The sequence below is a fragment of the Anomaloglossus baeobatrachus genome, chromosome 4, assembly GCF_048569485.1.
Source record: "Anomaloglossus baeobatrachus isolate aAnoBae1 chromosome 4, aAnoBae1.hap1, whole genome shotgun sequence".
In the NCBI taxonomy this organism is placed as follows: Eukaryota; Metazoa; Chordata; class Amphibia; order Anura; family Aromobatidae; genus Anomaloglossus; species Anomaloglossus baeobatrachus.
This window is the reverse complement of record NC_134356.1, coordinates 652,051,814-652,063,672: the sequence shown is the minus strand read 5'-3', so window position 1 is coordinate 652,063,672 and position 11,859 is coordinate 652,051,814. Positions and strand designations below refer to the sequence as shown.

General features: G+C 45.6%; 2 non-coding genes across 2 annotated transcripts; both read left to right on the top strand.

The window, feature by feature from the left end:
- The first annotated feature begins 2,676 nt into the window (after positions 1-2,676).
- Positions 2,677-2,749, top strand: TRNAK-CUU (transfer RNA lysine (anticodon CUU)). The gene has a single exon. It is a non-coding gene; the product is annotated as a tRNA-Lys (tRNA).
- A 1,744-nt stretch (positions 2,750-4,493) lies between these two features.
- TRNAK-UUU (transfer RNA lysine (anticodon UUU)) lies at positions 4,494-4,566 on the top strand. Its single transcript has one exon. It is a non-coding gene; the product is annotated as a tRNA-Lys (tRNA).
- Positions 4,567-11,859: the final 7,293 nt, after the last annotated feature.

Sequence of the window (11,859 nt, the reverse complement as noted above, 5' to 3'; positions counted from 1 at the left end):
TTTCAGCACCAAAAAAGCAGGTAAAACGCAGGAATTTGAAGGAATCTTGGTTTTTGCCATTTCTCATTGACTGCAATGTTAGCAAAACGCACCCAAAATGGCAAAAACAATTGACATGCTGCTTCTTTGAACGCATGTTTTTTGCCACAAAATATGCAAATTTAACGCTGCTTAAGAAAAACGCAAAGTGCGGTCAGGATTTCTTCTTTTTCCATAGACTTTGCTGGAAAACCAAAACGCATGCGTTGTGGCACAAAAACGCTGCTGCTCAAAATGCTGCGGAAACGCAGATAAAAATGCAAAGTGCGGTCGTACCCTAATCTTTTTTTATTTCAAGGTCTTTTTATGAACTAGAAGGTAAGTCTGAAATATCTATAGCATAAAAAAACCCAAACTTTTACAATCTAATTAAAGGGAACCTTCCATCTGCGTAGTGCTGCCCAAACCAGTGTTTCACAGAAAAAAAAAACTGTAAAGCCCCGGCCATGGATCATAGGAAGAGCCACGACTAGTCCAACTTTTTGGATACAAAATAATGGAGTTGCGCCTGCATTTTGCAATTTTTCAAATTTTTGTCAGAATTCTGGTGTGAAAGGTGCGATGAATCGAGACACCTCTATTTCTTGCTCCAATTATTACAATATTACAGTCATTTCTGAGCAAAAATACTGTCAAATATTGCATTGTCAGGGCACCAGTCAGGTATAAAAGGAGGTCTACTTCCGTTAACGTGTTTTTCCAAAAACAAAACAGTGTCTTATATTTTTTTTGTCCCCCAAAAAGCACTAGGGCTTATTTTTGGAGAAGGTCTTATTCTTGGAGAAACATGTTTTTTTTGCCCCCCAAAAAAGCAGACTCCCCTTACTTCCCAGGAGACTCATACTCACCAGACCCGGACGTCTGCATGTCTCCCAGGTCCTCCTGTGATCTCCGGTCGGTGCTGCACGCCGTCCTACCCTCCTGCTGGCTGATACGCTGACACACAGCAGATCTCAGACACACACAGCAGATCGCACACACCACATCACATCCAACGCTTCCGGCCGCAGGGAATGATGGGAGGAAGTCACGTGTCCTGCCGCAGGTCCTGTTCTGCAGGTCCTTGCGCTCCACCGCACTGCCTCTCAGGATTCTGCTGGTGAGAAGAGATCGGTGTTCCTGGATGTGGCGTGTGTGTGTGTGTGTGTGTGTGTGTGTGTGTGTGTGTGTGTGTGTGTGTGTGTGTGTGTGTGTGTGTGTGTGTGTGTGTGTGTGTGTGTGTGTGTGTGTGTGTGTGTGTGTGTGTGTGTGTGTGTGTGTGTGTGTGCAATCACTGCAGGTCCTGCCGCTCAGCGTCAGGTGAGTATGATTACGGGGTGCCCGCTGTATATAATGAAGTGTCCTGCAGTATCTATCTTTTTTTAGCTACACGGACACGTCATTATTTATCCGCGACTAGGGCTTATTTTCAGGGGAGGGCTTATATTTAAGCCTTGCTCCGACATTGCTGAAAACCCCTGCTAGGGCTTATTTTTGGGGGAGGTCTTATTTTTGGAAAAACACGGTAATCACCTGCCTAGCTTCTACAGTCACAATCAATAGCAGCAATCTAAGGGTTCAAAACATCTGTTTAATGTTGAATTAATATTTATATATTACTTTTGACGCTGTTATAAATCGGGTGTGCAGACTTTTCCAAAATACTTTAGGTATGTTGGTCAAATATAGTTGCAAGTGACTTGTTGTCTATTTCTTTTGTGCAGCTTTACTCCTGTCTTTGCTGTCAAAAGTTCATGATCAGTTCCACAGTCAGCTCCTGGCCTCGTTTTCGTGGTAATGATCGACCACCTCCATCTTTGTTCGTAGTTTATCTGATTCTTATAGGACCCATTTGGTGATGTCCATGTGCAAAGCCTTCGATTGTGATTTTGGAAGAAGGTGCGCATGATGGACACAAGTTCTACATTAAGGCTTCTAATTCAGCCCCCTCCACCGTGTATAACATAAGGCCGTGTCAGCTGCCTTTACTACCATGTGAAAGAACAGCTGGTGGTGAAGAGCTCAGTGATACCAGCGCGTCCTGTAATTGGAGCTATGAGAGAATGGGCTCCATATTGTCTCCCGGTGTCCGTCATGTCTCATACTGACCTTTGCTTTGGTGATCAAATAACACTGCTGGGAGGAGACGTCTCACATGTCTGTTCACACCTCTAAATTCCCATTGCCTTTATCTTTCTTTGTTTCCGACATTAATAAACAATCTTATCAGAGGTGTAGAGACCAGTCTATACTGTGCTGAGCTGTCAGAAATATGGCACCAGGTGATCTGCTCCATGTCAGATCAAACTAAAGGTCTACAGCTGAAATATTAGACCCAGTCACACACAACGACTTACCAGCGGTCCCTGATAGGGATCGCAGGTTAAGTCGCTGGGAGGTCGCAGGTGAGATGTCACACAGTCAGACCTTACCAGCGATGCAGGAACAATACAGGTCACAGTAGCGACCTGTATAACGATCTCAGCAGTCACTGTGACCCTGTCACACAGTGTCAAACACAGCGATGTGTCCTGCCCAGCAGGACATCGCCTTTGAATAAAATGGCCTGGACCATTCTGCAACGACTAGAGATCTCACAGCAGGGGCCTGATCGCTGGTAGGTGTCACACATAACAAGATCACTACTGCAAACAAAGAGCCCGGCTAGCTCAGTCGGTAGAGCATGAGACTCTTAATCTCAGGGTTGTGGGTTCGAGCCCCACGTTGGGCGCTTTCTTTTGTCACTCTTCCTCTGCCCTGATTTTTGTCCTCCCTACGATGTTATCAGATATTGTTCCACTTGTTTCACTCTTCCCAGAAGCAAACTCTAGCACCACCAATTGACTCTTCTCATATAAAACACATGTGTCCTACTATCAGAAACCGTCTCAGGGAAGGTAATCTGCTGCTCACCACCTCACTGCAGTTTGCCATTGTAATCTACAGGCAATGGAGTCATCCTTCCCTGGTGGTCTAGTGGTTAGGATTCGGCGCTCTCACCGCCGCGGCCCGGGTTTGATTACCGGTCAGGGAAATTACTTTTTTTCTTCATTAATCTAAAAGTTTCTATATGAATAATGTAATATTATTAATACTATCATAATAAGTTTAATTTTATTTTACAGGTGATGTAGTTCAGCTTTCATTAGATATTGTGACTTACTACAGAAAAAAGAGAGGGTGTGTGGCAATGTAAGTGCATCCATAATTGTCTCCCCTTTAACCCCTTCACCTTGGCCGATTTTCTGTTTTCATTTTTTCTTCCCTTTCTTCCAAGAGCAGTAACTTTTTTTTATTTTTCCATCAATATTGCTACATGTGGGCTTATTTTTTGTACTTTTGAATTAAACCATTAGTTTTACCAAATAGTGTATTGAAAAAGTGTGGTGAAATTCCAAAAAAATACAATTGCACGATTGTTTTGGGGCTATTTCATTCACCGTGTTCACTATATGGTAACACTAATGTGTCTCTGTGATGCCTCAGGTCGGTACGAGTTCGTAGACACCAAACATGAATACAAATTCAGAAGCTTTTCCAAAACAAGAAGTGCGCTTTTGGCGCCATTTTCAGAATCCCGCAGCACTCTCATTTTTCGGGATCTGAGGCTCAGTGACGGCTTATTTTTTGTGTTTTGAGCTGACGTTTTTAATCATAAAATTTTTGTGCGAATGCTAATTTTTGATCGCCTGTTATTGCATTTTAAACAAATTTTTCAGTGCCACAATGTGTACCGATCAGATTGAGTTGATATTTTGATAGATCGGGCATTTCTGAACACGGCGATACCACATAAGTATACATATTTTATTTTTTAACGGTTTTGTTTTCAATGGGGTGAATGGGGGTGATTTGAACTTTTAGGGTTTGTTTCATTTTTTGAAAAACCTTTTTTTTTTTTACACTTTTTATTTATTTTACTAGTTTCCATAGGGGACTATAAGGATCAGCAGTCTGGTTGCTTCTTCATTTCTGTTGATCAGGGCTGTACAGCTTTAATCAGCAGAAATGGAGAATTCCTATGTGAGCCGCCGCTCTGTTGGCAGAAAATACATCATGGTCCCATCAGGGGTCATCATATCACACCGAGCTACCATGACAACAATCAGCTCCCTGTGATCACATCACAGGAACTCTCATGGCGGCGGGGAACGGCGCAATCCCCGCCATGGCCACTTAAATCGAGCTGTCAGTATTTGACAGCATGATCTACGTGGCAAGCAGGCACGGGTGGATCCGAGATCCACCTCGCGCCTGTTAGCCCCACATGCTTCCTGTTCAAATCAGCAGACATGTGCAGGGATCACCAGCGGCTCACCGCAACAGCCGGTGGTGATTACCGCGAGACGACCAATGACACACCAGTAAGTCGTGAAGGGGTTATAAAACGAAATACATTGTTGCACTAAGTTAATTTCTTTGTTTGCTTTTGTGCTATCATTTACAATACGGAACAAAACAAAGTACAAATAGAAGCCCGGATAGCTCAGTCGGTAGAGCATCAGACTTTTAATCTGAGGGTCCAGGGTTCAAGTCCCTGTTCGGGCGGAAGCTTTTTTTTTTTTTATTTCAATGCCTTTTTACGAATGAGAAGGTAACTCTGAAAAATCTATAGCATAAAAAACCCCAACTTTTAGTCTAATTAAAGGGAATCTCCCATCTAAGTAGTGCTGCCCAAACCAGTGTTTCAAAGAAAAAAAAAAAAATTAAATATCCAGCCATGGATCATAGAAGGAGCCACGACTAGTCCAACTATTTTGATACAAAATAATGGAGTTGCACCTACATTTTGCAACTTTTCAAAATTTTTGGGTCAGAATTCTGGTGTGAAAGGTGCGATGAATCGAAACACATCTATTTCTTGCTCCAATAATTACAATATTACAGTAATTTCTGAGCAAAAATACTGTCAAATGTTGCATTGTTAGGGCACCAGTCGGGTGAAAAAGGAGGTCTCCTTCCGTTAATCACCTGCCTAGCTTCTACAGTCACAATCAATAGCAGCAATCTAATGTGGGCGTCACACGAGACGATCTATAGTGCGATTGCATGAGCAATCGCACCCGCTCTCGTCGTTTGTGCGTCACGGGCAATTAGTTGCCCGTGGCGCACAAAGTCATTAAACCCCTGTCACACGTACTTACCTGCTGAGCGACGTCGCTGTGGGCGGCGAACATCCACTTCCTGAAGGAGGTGGGACGTTTAGTGTCACAAAGACGTCACACAGCGGCCGGCCAATAGAAGCGGAGGGGCGGAGATGAGCGGGACGTAAACATCCCGCTCACCTCCTTCCTTCCGCATTGCCGGCGGGATGCAGGTAAGCTGTGTTCATCGTTCCCGGGGTGTCACACGGAGCGATGTGTGCTGCCTCGGGAACTATGAACTACTGGCGCAGAGAAGAAACGACTTTTTGAAAATGAGCGACGTGTCAACGAGCAACGATAAGGTGAGTATTTTTGCTCGTTCACCGTCGGTCATACGTGTCACACGCTACGATATATCACGATGCCGGGTGTGCGTCACTTACGACGTGACCCCGATGACATATCGCACGATATATCGTCTCGTGTGACGCCCGCATAAGGGTTCAACCCCTTAAAGTAGAGGTTAAAAACCTTTTTTTTTTTGTCAAGAGTCGTTTTGAAATTTCTGCCAACCTTCGGCAGCCAATGAAAATGATGAACTTGAAAACTACCCTGCTATATTTGGTCAAGCAAGTAATTACTCACCCATACTGTGGTGGCTGGAGCTGCTTCTCTTTGGTGCGGCGATTAATTTTCGGTGACATTGATCATGTTGCTTCTCACAACTGCTTTTCCAGGTTTGTCTCTGTCTGGAACATTGTTAACTCTTTGTGATAATAAGTTTTGTAAAGTATACACATCACATAAAAGATTCTGGGACAGCTGTATATGCATCACAAATAAAGGTACCTTCACACATAGCGATGCAGCAGCGATCCGACCAGCGATCTGACCTGGTCAGGATCGCTGCTGCATCGCTACATGGTCGCTGGTGAGCTGTCAAACAGGCAGATCTCACCAGCGACCAGTGAACAGCCCCCAGCCAGCAGCGACGTGCAAGCGACGCTGCGCTTGCACGGAGCCGCCGTCTGGAAGCTGCGGAGACTGGTAACTAAAGTAAACATCGGGTATGGTTACCCGATGTTTACATTAGTTACCAGCGCACACCGCTTAGCTGTGTGTGCAGGGAGCAGGGAGCCGCGCACACTGAGCGCTGGCTCCTTGCTCTCCTAGCTACAGTACACATCGGGTTAATTAACCCGATGTGTAATGCAGCTACGTGTGCAGAGAGCAGGGAGCCGCGCACACTGCTTAGCGCTGGCTCCTTGCTCTCCTAGCTGCTGTACACATCGGGTTAATTAACCCGATGTGTACAGCAGCTACATGTGCAGAGAGCCGGAGCCGGCAGCACAGGCAGCGTGAGAGCTGCGGAGGCTGGTAACTAAGGTAAATATCGGGTAACCACCTTGGTTACCCGATGTTTATCTTGGTTACAAGCTTACCTCAGCTGTCAGACGTCGGCTCCTGCTCCCTGCTCGCTTCATTTGTTGCTCTCTCGCTGTCACACACAGCGATCTGTGTGTCACAGTGGGAGAGCGCCTTTGAAGAAAATGAACCAAGGCTGTGTGTAACGAGCAGCGATCTCGCAGCAGGGGCCAGATCGCTGCTCAGTGTCACACACAGCGAGATCGCTAATGAGGTCACTGCTGCGTCACAAAAAGCGTGACTCAGCAGCGATCTCGGCAGCGAGCTCGCCGTGTGTGAAGCACCCCTAAGACTCTGGGAACTTCTGTAAATAAATCACATAGGATACACTGGGGACTCCTGTGTATACAGGAAGGGCTGGGAACATATATACATCACAGGAGGGGCTGGTAACATATATACATCAGAGGAGGGGCTGGTACATACACATCACTGGAGGGGCAGGGGCATCTATACATCACTGGAGAGGCTGGAAGCATATACATCACAGGAGACATGGGGCTACAGAATATACAGTACAACACAGAGGAGCCTGGAGCATAGACTTCATAGAATTGGTTGGGGTATATAAATCACAGGAGAAGTTGGGGCATACACATCAAAAAAGAGGCTGGGTCACATACATCACAGGAGACAAGGAGATTATAGTGTATACATCACAGGAGAATGTGGGGCATAGACATCACAGAAGAGGCTGGGTGCACATACATAATAGGAGAAGCTGGGGGTATATACATCACAGGAGGGGCTAGAGGCATATACATCACAGAAGGGCTGGGAAATATACAGCAAAGGAGGGGTGCATACATCACAAAAGATACTGTGGCATATACATGATGGGAGTTGCTGGGGGCATATACATCACAGGAAATGCTGGGGGTACATACATCACTGAGAGGTACAGACATCGCTGTAAGGTATATACATCACTAGGAAGTATATATATGGCTGTGGGCCACAGACAGCACTGGGAGGTACAGACAGCACGGGGGGCACATACAGCACTGGGGAGGCACAGACAACACTGGGAGGCATGGACATCACTGGGTGGCATGAACAGAACTGGAGGGCACAGACATCACTTTGGGGCACAGATATCAGTGGAGGGTATATACATCATGGAGGCATAGACAGCATTGGGAGGGGAATATACATCACTAGGAGGCATGGACATCACAAGGGGAACACGGACATCACAAAGGGAGCATGGACAGCACTGGCAGGCACTCATTGCAATGAGATGACACACAGTTAGGGTCATAGAGCTAAGGACCCCAATATAGAGATATACCTAGACGAGGTTTTGGGGCTCAGTTACATTGATCAATGCGATTGCTAAATATCTCCTTTTTCCTAATATTCATGGCAGGTATGCATTTCATTATTCACACTTTCAAGTTAGCAAGTGGCATTTTTCATTGTATGCTTCAATGTTTTTCGGTATGCTTATAGCATTATACTATTATCTAACTTTGATGTGCAGCCTTATCCTTATGTACTATGTATTTTTTTGGCTTGCACTCATAATATATATTAGTGCTCACTTCAGTTATCCTATTTAGCATTGGGAGGCACGGACATCACTGGAGGAACACAAACATCACTGGGGGTATGAACAGCACTGGGCGGGGCAGAGACAGAAGTGGGGGAGTACAGTGCATGGGGAGAATACAAAGTAGTGGGGGTGGCACACAGCACTGGGGGTGGCACACAGGACTGGAGGGGCACACATCATGGGGGGGTGAGTACACAGCACAGGGGAGCATACAGATGGCAGTGGGGGGTGGCACACAGCCCTGGAGGGGGTCACACAGCACCAGGAGGCAAGTACAGCACTGGAGACAGTGAGGATGCTGCTCCTCTTTTTTTCTGTGGGACGAGAGTGCATTGCAGGCAGCTGACCTCATCACTGTGGTCCCTGGGAATCTACTCAGGGGCCTCAGAAAAGATCCCAACCTCTGCCTTAAAGGGAATCTGTCACCAGGGTTTTGCTCCACCATCTTAGAGCAGCAGGGGCAGAGATCCTGATTCCAGTGATGTGTCACTGAGCTGTTTGCTGTAATTTCAATAAAATCACTCTTTTCTCTGCTGCAGATTTAGCAGTTTTCCAGAGTTGATGAATATGCAGCACGCCAAGTAGTCCTCAAATGATCATCTACTGCTGATTAAACAGGTATTATATCAGAACTACACTAAGCAGCCCAGTAAGTGAAACACTCCTGGAACTCCACTGCAATCAGGGTCTCTGCCCCTACATTATGCTGCTCTCAGATTAGGTGTCAAAAACCTGGTGATAGATTTCCTTAAAAGCCTGTGAAATTTTAATTTTTGATTTTCTTTCCTCCCCCTTCTTCCAAGAGGTAAAACTAATTTATTTTTCTATGCGGGCTTAATATTTTGCAGGACAAGTTATAGGTTTGAATGACACTATTGCCTTTACAAAACAATGTACAGAAAAATGAGAAAAGAATTCAAAGTGGGACAAAATGGGGAATTTTTTTTTGCAATTTTGACACTGTGCCATTGTGAGGAAAGAGTTAACCTTTTTCACTGACTTAGAAAATAATAGAAATTCATTCTCCCTGGCAAGACCGAACCAGACTTATTTGCGTAATAAACTGTGAGACCAACCTCAAGGATGTTTTGACTTAGAGACGACTGAAAAACATCTTGTTATTGGAGTATAAGTCATTATATTAATTTCTCTTGCTGGGAATATGTAATTCACGCCTTTAATGAATATGTATGTTGCATAGTTACGCCCTAATCAACTTTGTATAACTTTGTAATGTAAACAATATCAATACACTTTCTATTCGGAGCCGCACATCTTCAGTCTTATGTGTATAACGGCGTCCGCTTGTTTTCATTGAGACGGAGTAGCAGAGGGGGGGGGTCACCGGTACCCTCTCTGCATTCGGACATCGCTGGCAACAGCTGTGACCGTTAGGTCAACCTAACATTATCTGGCGCCCGAACAGGGACCCGTGTTAATCCCAGGACACAGTGGACTGTCTTGCCATTCAGAGGAGGAGTGGACCAGACATGAGAACCAGAAACACCTGGCCAGGTAAGAGTTGAACCTTATTCTTCTCTTTATGCTCCCCACATCTGATCTCCCCTCTCCTCAACGCGCAAGAGGTACACTGTGAGTAGATACTGGGTTATTGGCGGATTTCTACTGAACTCTGAGAGAGCCTTGCCAGCTGATGTTTTCTGTGCCTTGTTTGCTTGTTTGTTTCTCTGTGTTTCTCTGCCTCTCCGTGTGTCGCGTGTCTGCTCTCCTGCGCTTTACTTCTGTGCTGTTGTCCTTGTTGGTTGTCATAGATCCCATACATCAGTGAGTGTTGAAAGGGAATAGTGTACCTGCTCTGTCCAATGGATGTGATATTCACTGCCCTAGTGTTAGTGGGAATAGCTCTGTTTGCCATTGCTATCGGATATAGAGTGTATCTCTGGTACAAGAAGGGTAACCCAGCACCATTCAACATACTCAGCCCCCTCTGAAGTTAGGACACCACCTTTCAGTAGGAATAAAGATCAAGAATCAGTCTTTGGGTACTTCCAGGAAAGGTGATTCTAGACCTCACCTTAGGTGGGAATACAAAAGGAGTTAGTCTCTGAGTATCTCCAGGATAGGTAGGTTTAGTCCAAAGGACGTTCAAGGGTCTAAAAGCTGAAGAAGATAGAAGAAGAAGAATGGGGCAAGGAATATCAAAAGACAGAAGAGCTGGATGCACCCTGCAGCATCTCATTATGTGTTATCATGGCAAAAGAACAGCCAGTCAGTCCAAGGAAGTTTTTAAGACATTTGGATTGAAGGGGAAGGATCAATTGGACCCCAACAAATGGGACACAATAACAGCTACTAGAGCAGGAGTGATAGCACATAAATCATGGACTAAACTAGTCAGAACTCTTTCTGACATGGCAAATACAGCCCACGATCAAGGTTGGATATATCATGAAGAATCAGACACATGGGAAGAAGCTGGGAAGCAGACTAATAAGGATCAACAGCCTCCGCTGTACCTGTCAGCTACTCCTGGAACAGCTTCAAAAATAGCAGGATCCCCGGGATGGACCTGCACAAACTGTGGCCAACAAAATCCGGACTGGAGTGAAACATGCCTAGCCTGTGGAGCCCCACAGCACAAGCTACAAGCCACAGCACCAGTGCCTCTTTATCCCGTAGTGGAAAGAAGAGTCCTGATAAGACCACCTGTTAATCCACAAAACCCAGATGCTCCCAGAGATGCAGTTACTCGTACGTATGAAGATTTCGTACCCTGGACTCCAGCCGAGCAGATGGCTTTCCTGCAAAATGCTCCAGACCCGACTAGAAACCCAGTCAGTTTTTCACGTTACCTGAACCAAATACAGGTCTCCTACAGAAGCACTTGGTTGGACATGGAAGGTTTGTGTAGAGTTAAAATGTCTCCCGAACTGTATGCCAAACTCACTGCCCACCTGACAGGACATGTTCCGGACAATACCCGTAATGTGGAATCGGGCCAAGATTTCATGATAAGACTCAATCTCTTCTGCGCCCAGGAGCAAAGAACTAAGGGCACAATGGGACCAGTGCATCAAGGTCCTGTGGAGAATGTCAGCTCATTTTACTACAGATTAATGCAGTCATTCGCAGATGAAGGGCTGGACTTACAAGCGGGTGCAATACGTCGGCTGATGGTAAGATCCTTCATGGATGGAATACATGCACCTCTGGCAGAAAGATTGAAAGCATGCTGCCCAGAATGGAGAAACATGGAAGACATAGATCTTCTAGTCAACAAAGCAAGTGGCTTAGAAACCGACGCAAAGGATAAAAGGAGCAACAAGAAAGTTGTCATAGCAGCAGTGGACGGTCAGCCAGAAGGTACAAGAAGGAAGGCACCGACCTGCTACTATTGTGGGATCAGAGGACATGTGATCAGAGACTGTAGAAAGAAGAAGAGGGACACTCAAAACCAACCCGAGAGTCAGGAGGAGAAGACTGCCTGACTTGTGGCAGCACGGGATAGGGATGCCAGAGGTCCATTTATACACGTCCCCCTTCACATTGGCAACAAGGAAATAAGAGCTTTGGTGGACTCAGGAGCCTCACGCTCTTGAACCCCAGGAACCTAGTGCCTGAAGGATCCATCTCATCTGAAGCTACTGTAGTATCCGGATTTGATGGACAAGCCCAGATAATCCCAATAACACATCCACTGAAGGTGAAACTGGGACCACACATGTTCGTGTCTAAATTCTTAGTGTCCCCCCTGGGTGGAGATGCCCTAGTGGGAGAAGATCTACTATCAAGACTACAAGCTCAGATTGTCTACAA